Below are 7,021 nucleotides of genomic sequence, written 5' to 3' on the forward strand. Positions count from 1 at the left end.
GATTGAGCCTTTAATTTCCTTATATCCTATCCTTTCATTGAAAGTGTCCTAGAAATATCTCGATCTGAATCAATCCTAAAAATCTATTGAGAAATAAGAATGCCAAGGAGAGAACATCAAGGATACTTGGTGACCATATTTTATGGCAGAGGGTGAGAAGGGAGAGAGAACATTGGTTTGGGCTCAGATTTGCCAGAAGCAAGCACATAAACCCTGAATGTGGGTAGACATTGGTGTTGGTGACTCCAGGTGTGCTGTGACATGGACTTCAGAAGATGGGAGTGGAAGAGGATACTTGTGATCTCACTCCTCATTAAGATAATATAATCCAGAAGAGATTAAAGCTCCATTTTTTTTTTTTTTTTTTTTGTGGTACGCGGGCCTCACTGCTGTGGCCTCTCCCGTTGCGGAGCACAGGCCCCGGACGCGCAGGCTCAGCGGCCATGGCCCACGGGCCCAGCCGCTCCGCGGCTTGCGGGATCCTCCCGGACCGGGGCACGAACCCACGTCCCCTGCATCGGCAGGCGGACCCTCAACCACTGCGCCACCAGGGAAGCCCTAAAGCTCCATTTTAAAAGGCAGGGAGGGAATCTGTTGACAGGAGGCAGCCAGCATTTTCCTCAACAGAGGAGGCAGGAAGAAAGGGAAGACACATTTAAGATAACAGGGCATTCATACATGGTGTAAGGAATGGAGGTAGATGACTTTTAGAGTGTAAAATGTGAAAGTAAAAGATGAACGGGGAAACAGGACACTATTTCATGGTGTAGGAATCCCAAGGTGAATGAATCAAATGCCAGGTGATGTGTAAGCACCTGGAGATTCCAGCAGATAAGCAGACAAGGCATAACACATACCAGGCAGGATGTTGGAATACCAGAAGTATTATTCCTGTGTCCCTATTGACAGGTGTTTTTTTCTTCTACCTTGTCTGGAGTCATCTTGGGCTGGGGCCAGTGATGGCATGAACTAAACCTAAAATTCCATCTGGAAGATAGAAGGAAATGTGGAGAAGTGCAAAGACCTTGTGTTTCTTTTTTTTTTTTTTTTTTGCGGTACGCGGGCCTCTCACTGCTGTGGCCTCTCCCAGTTGCGGAGTACAGGCTCTGGATGCGCAGGCTCGTTGGCCATGGCTCACGGGCCGAGCCGCTCCGCGGCATGTGGGATCTTCCCGGGCCAGGGCATGAACCTTTGTCCCCTGCATTGGCAGGCAGACTCCCAACCACTGCGCCACCAGGGGAGCCCGACCTTGTGTTTCTTTCAATGTCAACTCATGCTGATTTAGTGTTGAAATAGACTGAGGTCTCCCAGGAAAATTAATCAGTTTCCTCCTCTTCTCCTCTCTTTCTCTTCTCTGTTACCTTAATCAGATCATTGGTCCATAATTTCTGTGGCCAGTTTTGTGCCTTCAACACTATTGCCTGTGATGGAGTAGCCAAGCTAAACAAAGCATCGGAAAATTCATATCTATGAATAAACAGAATTGTTTACTCATTGTAAGCGTGTAACCTCAAAATCTATTGAAAAAATGGGACCCTGCTTCACAGACTTGAAGGAGAAGATTTTGTCTTTTCTCTCAGTTTGATTGACTCCCAGAGACAGATGTGGATGTGAATTTATGCTTAACACGCGCAAGAGGTTAAAACCATGCCTGATGTCACCCACTTGTGTTGTCAACACAAAACACAAAAATGGAAAAAAGTCCTAACAATGGAAGTAGATCTCTGCAGTTCCCAGTAACTACTGCCCACCTAAGAGGTGGTAACATTGCTGAAGTCTCTGAGGCCAAAATTTACACAATCCTTCTTTGATTAAAGGTGTTTTTAGCATTCCTTTAAAACTTGCATGTGTAGCTAATGGCTAACAGCTAATGCATTCTAAATTCTAAAAAGGATTTAGAGTAAAGAATGGAGAGTTTTTCTACTAGGTGGTAGGCCATGGTCCTAAGTCTCAAAATGCTGGGAGGAGGGAAAGTAACTTAAAATTAGAAAGAGTTGAATCAAGAAGGAAAGTGACTGTAATAATGACACTACACATTGATCGAATAGATTTTTTTTTTCTTGGTACAAACACAGAAAATTACTCCTAATGCTCTTCTTGAAGTAGGCCCAAAATAACGCAATTCAAAGATTCTAAAATTTCAGAATAAAACTGTGACTTTAAAGAATACTCTTGGAGGGAGACTTAGTTTGTAGTTTATGCTCTTTAATACTGATTGAATTTTTTTTTAAATATAGTTCATTTACAATGTTGTGTCAGTTTCTGGTCTACAGCAAAGTGGTTCAGTTATATGTAATCTTTTTCATATTCTTTTTCATTATGATTTATTACACCTGTTGAATTTTATATCATGTGTGGTTTACACATTCAAAAAAATTTGATTCTTTTAACTTTTTAAAGAACCATCTTGAATCTTTGCAAGACTTCAGTCCTCTCTGATTGTCTTTTAGCAAGTATGTCACCCTAGCATTTGCCAGAATTGATTATTTTATTAACAACATCTTTTTAACATTAGTACTTCTGAGAATGAAAACTCAGACAACTGGAGAGAGAAAAATCTCAAAAGATAAAATTCTTTACTATCAAAATAGTTTTTATTGAACATCTAGTTTCTTGTTAAGGAAATCATTCTAAATCAACCTCCTTTGTCTGATTTACTTAAATGTTATTGTGTTGATAGCAGTAATTACTGTACATCCCACAAAACATGCTTTTAATCCATTATTCCTAGTTCTAATGAAGAAATAAGATAATATTCCCTGTTTTTAAAGTTTTTTACTTGGCCAAGGAATTAAAGTGTTTATATTTCCATCTAGTTTCTCTGAATAGAATCTTGTCTCCTTAGCTAAATTCCTTTAATTTTCCTTATCCTTTCATCGTTCCCCTGGTGACACCCTGGCCCTTTTCCCTGGATCTTTTGAGCACCATAGAAGACTCTGTTGAAAACAGGTTTCAGCTCTCACCTCAATATATTTGGGGCAGGCTCTATGACTAATAATTTTAGGCCTTAGATAAAGGCTGGCTAGACATTGGTCTAAACTCACAGTATAATTTGCCATCCAGAGCCATAGGCCCGAACTTTTGGCTTTTCTGCTATCTGGGTTTTTCTTCCAGGGCAGAGCTTGCTTTCCTTTCATGAAAAATTCACAAATTGAAAGCTATTTTTGTAGTGGAATTGGGCTTAGGCTCTTGTTAACCCTCACACTGACTTGAGGTGCTTCCCTTCATACAGTAAAATGATACATCTGACTCACCGGGTGCATGTTCTGGACATTTTTTCCTGTTGTGTGATGTTTTGGGGAGGTCGTCTGGTGCTCTTGGGGCATTCTGTTGTGGGATATTTGTTGGAAAATTATTATTGATTGCCTTTTTTCGCCAGACACTGCAGAATGCTGAGGAGACATAGATGTGTAATGTGGTCTCTGACTCCACAGATAATATCTAGCATGGGATAAAGATGAGTGAGTTGACAGTGATAATTCAGTATGAAAAGTTAGGATGGGAAAGGCACAAGTTGCCATGGGAGTCCAGAGAATGGGAGTCTAATTCATACCTGGGTGGCCAGGAAAGTGTATGAGTTCCTAGTGCTGGGTAACAAATTGGACCAAAACTTAGTGGCATAATACAACCATTTTATTACACTCAGAATTTGTTGGGCAGAAATTTGGGAAGGGCTCAGTGGGATCAGTTCTTCTCTGTTCCACAATGTGTGGGACATCAGCCAAGAAGACTCGAATGGCCGGGGGCAACTCAATGGCCGAGGGCTGAATCCTTGGTGTTTTCACTCACATGTCTGGCACCTGGGCAGAGGGTATCAACGGAAACACCCACATGTGTGCTTCCTCACAACATGACAGCCTTAGAATAGCTGGATCCCTTATGTGGTCAGCTCAGGGCTCCAAAGAGCATGTGGGGTAAAAGGTATCATTGTGTCCATCTTTGGAAAATCCTTCCTAACTCAGTTACTATCTAGTGCCTCATAAATCACACATCACCTTATCTGATGTGGCCCAAGGCCTCCAGCTAAATGAAGGCACTATCATCAGGAGGGACATTCCAAGGGCCTAGAGATCACCTTCCAGGAGCCAAGGGCAAAGGCCAGACCTCAGTTTGGGTGAGGTTAGTTCTTTACTACACAATGGGTTTATGGGTAGGGTTAGTGGAGAGAAAGTAAAAAGTCACTTGATGGTTTCAGTCTGGTGACTGAGAGAACTCACGTGCTATTGTCAGAAGCAGAGCTAAGAAATGGACCTGGTTATGAGACGAGGACAGGAGGAAAGGAGTATATTCCTGAATTCAGCTTTTGCGTTTGACACGGTCCAGCGTCCAAGAATGTTAACTGACTTCAGAATGGCAGTGGTGGTGGAGGTGGCAGCCCTGTCTCAGTAGCGTGGGAGGTGGAGGCCAGCGGCTCAGGTGGGAAGGGCAGCTGGTGTCAAGGCCCTGAAGAGAGACAGCGAATGGAGTAGCTTCTGGGGCACCAGGAACCACCGCTTACCCCACCCACAAGTCTCAGATTAGGAAAATGTCCTCTGAATAGTCCTCCTACCAGGCACTGTGGGGGGAATTGCTCTTGATAAATGCCTCCAGTGACAAACCTGTCGCTCTGTTTGGGCCATTCTGATGTGCTGTAAGAAAGTTTTATCTACCATATTGATGTGAATGATTTTCTAATCAATAACATCAGTAACAGCTTTGAGGTTTATTTCTCTTCAGGTATTCCCCCCCCCCGCCACCACCCCCCCCCCCCCCGCCCATTTCAATTTACAGCTTCTTCAATATCAGTGGTATCTGCCAGATAATTCAGTCTTTATCCAGAGCACAGGGTATACAGATCTGGCTTCTCTCAGTAACGTCCAAATGTTCATTTTCCTGGCAGACCCATAACACTTTGTGTTTACAATATCCCATACTTAACTCAAGTTTAAATTTGCCTTTAATTTCTCTTTATAAAGATGCTTTGGGGATGAACAGAGCTAAAATGCCTTCCCTGGGTATGCTTCTGCTTTCTGTTTCCCCCAACCAAGCAAAATTTCCCAAGACCCCTGGACCCTCTCATCTACAGTCATTGAATTGCCATTGCTTTTGCCCAGAGCCTTCCTGATGGTGGCAGCAAAACCATAAATTAAGTCAAAGCCAAAGCCAGGGATTTAAATGGGACTCTGCAAAGCCCCAAGCAGATGTTCCTGGAGCTTGGAAAACAAACATACCCAAGTTCCTAGGGAGGTAACAGGCTGGGCTGAGGCAGGAGACAGGGGAACTTCTCCTCCCCTTTCCTTGCAGGGCGCGGAGGAAACAATGCACCGAATCTTTCATTCTGAAAGGCTGCGAATCTCCCTGCTGTTGACTGTCTTCCCTCCTTGCAGGGATGTGCTGGCTACATGCCTCTCAGAGTGTGGAAAGGAGATGACTCCCTCTATGTGCTGTTTCTCAGAACTTCCCATACCCTTGGTAGAGTCTGAAGTTGGCAGGAAGGGACCTACTGAGGAGGGGTCCCCCAAAGCCAGTGTCTCTCCCACACTCGCCAGGTACCTGGCCACTGTTAACATCCTCGCTGTGCCCTGCCAAGTGCCGCCTCCCCACATGCCCTCAACCCTTCTCCCAGAATTACCTGTACATAAATTTAATTAATAGGTCTCAACATGGCAGAGGCCAGACTGGTAAATGTGTATCTGTGTCACAAGGCCTAGAACAGAGATGCAGCTCTATCTGGCATATGGGGTGACAACCTTTCCCCTCATGCATCCTTCTGCCTCCCCTTGTATAACAAGGTGTCCCGTGGGCTGCTTTCCTTGAGTCTTTTTTGTTTGAGAGAAACTGCCAGCTGTATTCTTAGTGAATGGAATCACATGGGACCAGATCTTTCATTGACGGGTCAGTGGAGTTGACTCCACTGCTTGACTGTCATGAGATTCATACGCAACAGAAGAGGAATTGTTCCCCCAAAGAAATAGTCGCCGGCGGGCAAAAGTAAGAACCAGCTACTGTTGCTGATGGATAGCAAGATGTTGGGTAAAGAGTTGAACAGCTTCTCTCTCTACAGACCTGTGCGCTGTGGCAGTAGATTCAACCCATATCTTGGATGCTGCTTCTAGAATAGGTGGGGGAAATCCCCAAATGTTGACTCCCGGAGATAAGAGTGGTGAAGGGCGGGAGGCACCGCCTGTGTGACTCGGCTTTCCTTCTGTGGGTTTGCAGATGAATTATTGGGTGCTGTCTCTGCCTTTCCCCTGGGAGTGTCTAGTAGACACTGGTGCAGGGCAGAGAAGGTGAGGGGCCCAGGCCACGTCCCAGCAGCTTTGTCTCATGAACTATCACCCACACAGACCTCCCTTGTCTTGCACACACTGTTTCTGTGCGGGGTTTGGAGACAGAGCTCCTCCTGGTGCAGTGAGGAGACACTGGATTAATCTGATTCATTCTGTTTTTTAAAGGATTATTTTTATCAGCTGTGGGTGATTCAGAGTTAGAAGGTAGTTGACACGGTTTAGGTTTGAGTGGTAACCTGCCTCCTATTTCCATTCACTGTAATTGGATGTGGATGGGTTTTTGAGGAGAAGGTAGGATGAGAGGGGGCTTAAAGAAAGGAGGGGAGGACCCACGACGGGAGATGGCTCCAGGCAGAGCAGCTAGAGAGCAAGGAAGATTTATAGCTGGAGGCGAGTGAAGCCAACAGAAAGGGCAAGGAGGAAAAGGCATCTTCCTGGGAGGGAAGGCTGTGGATGGAGATGGGTGGAGATGGATGGAGATGCACAGAGAGAGGAAGGTGCAGAAAGAGGGGCCGATGGCAGAGTTGCCAGCCAGGAGTGATTTAGTGAAGCGGCCATATGGAAAAAAGGATTTGAGGAGAGTTGTGACATTTGTGAATCAGCCATTCAGATAAATAATTTTAGCTGTCATGGTAGAAAACGCACATCACAATTTATGGGGTGTACAAAGTAAAATCTAGGATGGAAAAGATTGCAGATGGACGTCCACTGTCACTGTAATTTGGTAATTTGATTCTGTGGGCCCTTAACAG

This window comes from Stenella coeruleoalba (genome assembly GCF_951394435.1).
Source record: "Stenella coeruleoalba genome assembly, chromosome: 9".
NCBI lineage: Eukaryota > Metazoa > Chordata > Mammalia > Artiodactyla > Delphinidae > Stenella > Stenella coeruleoalba.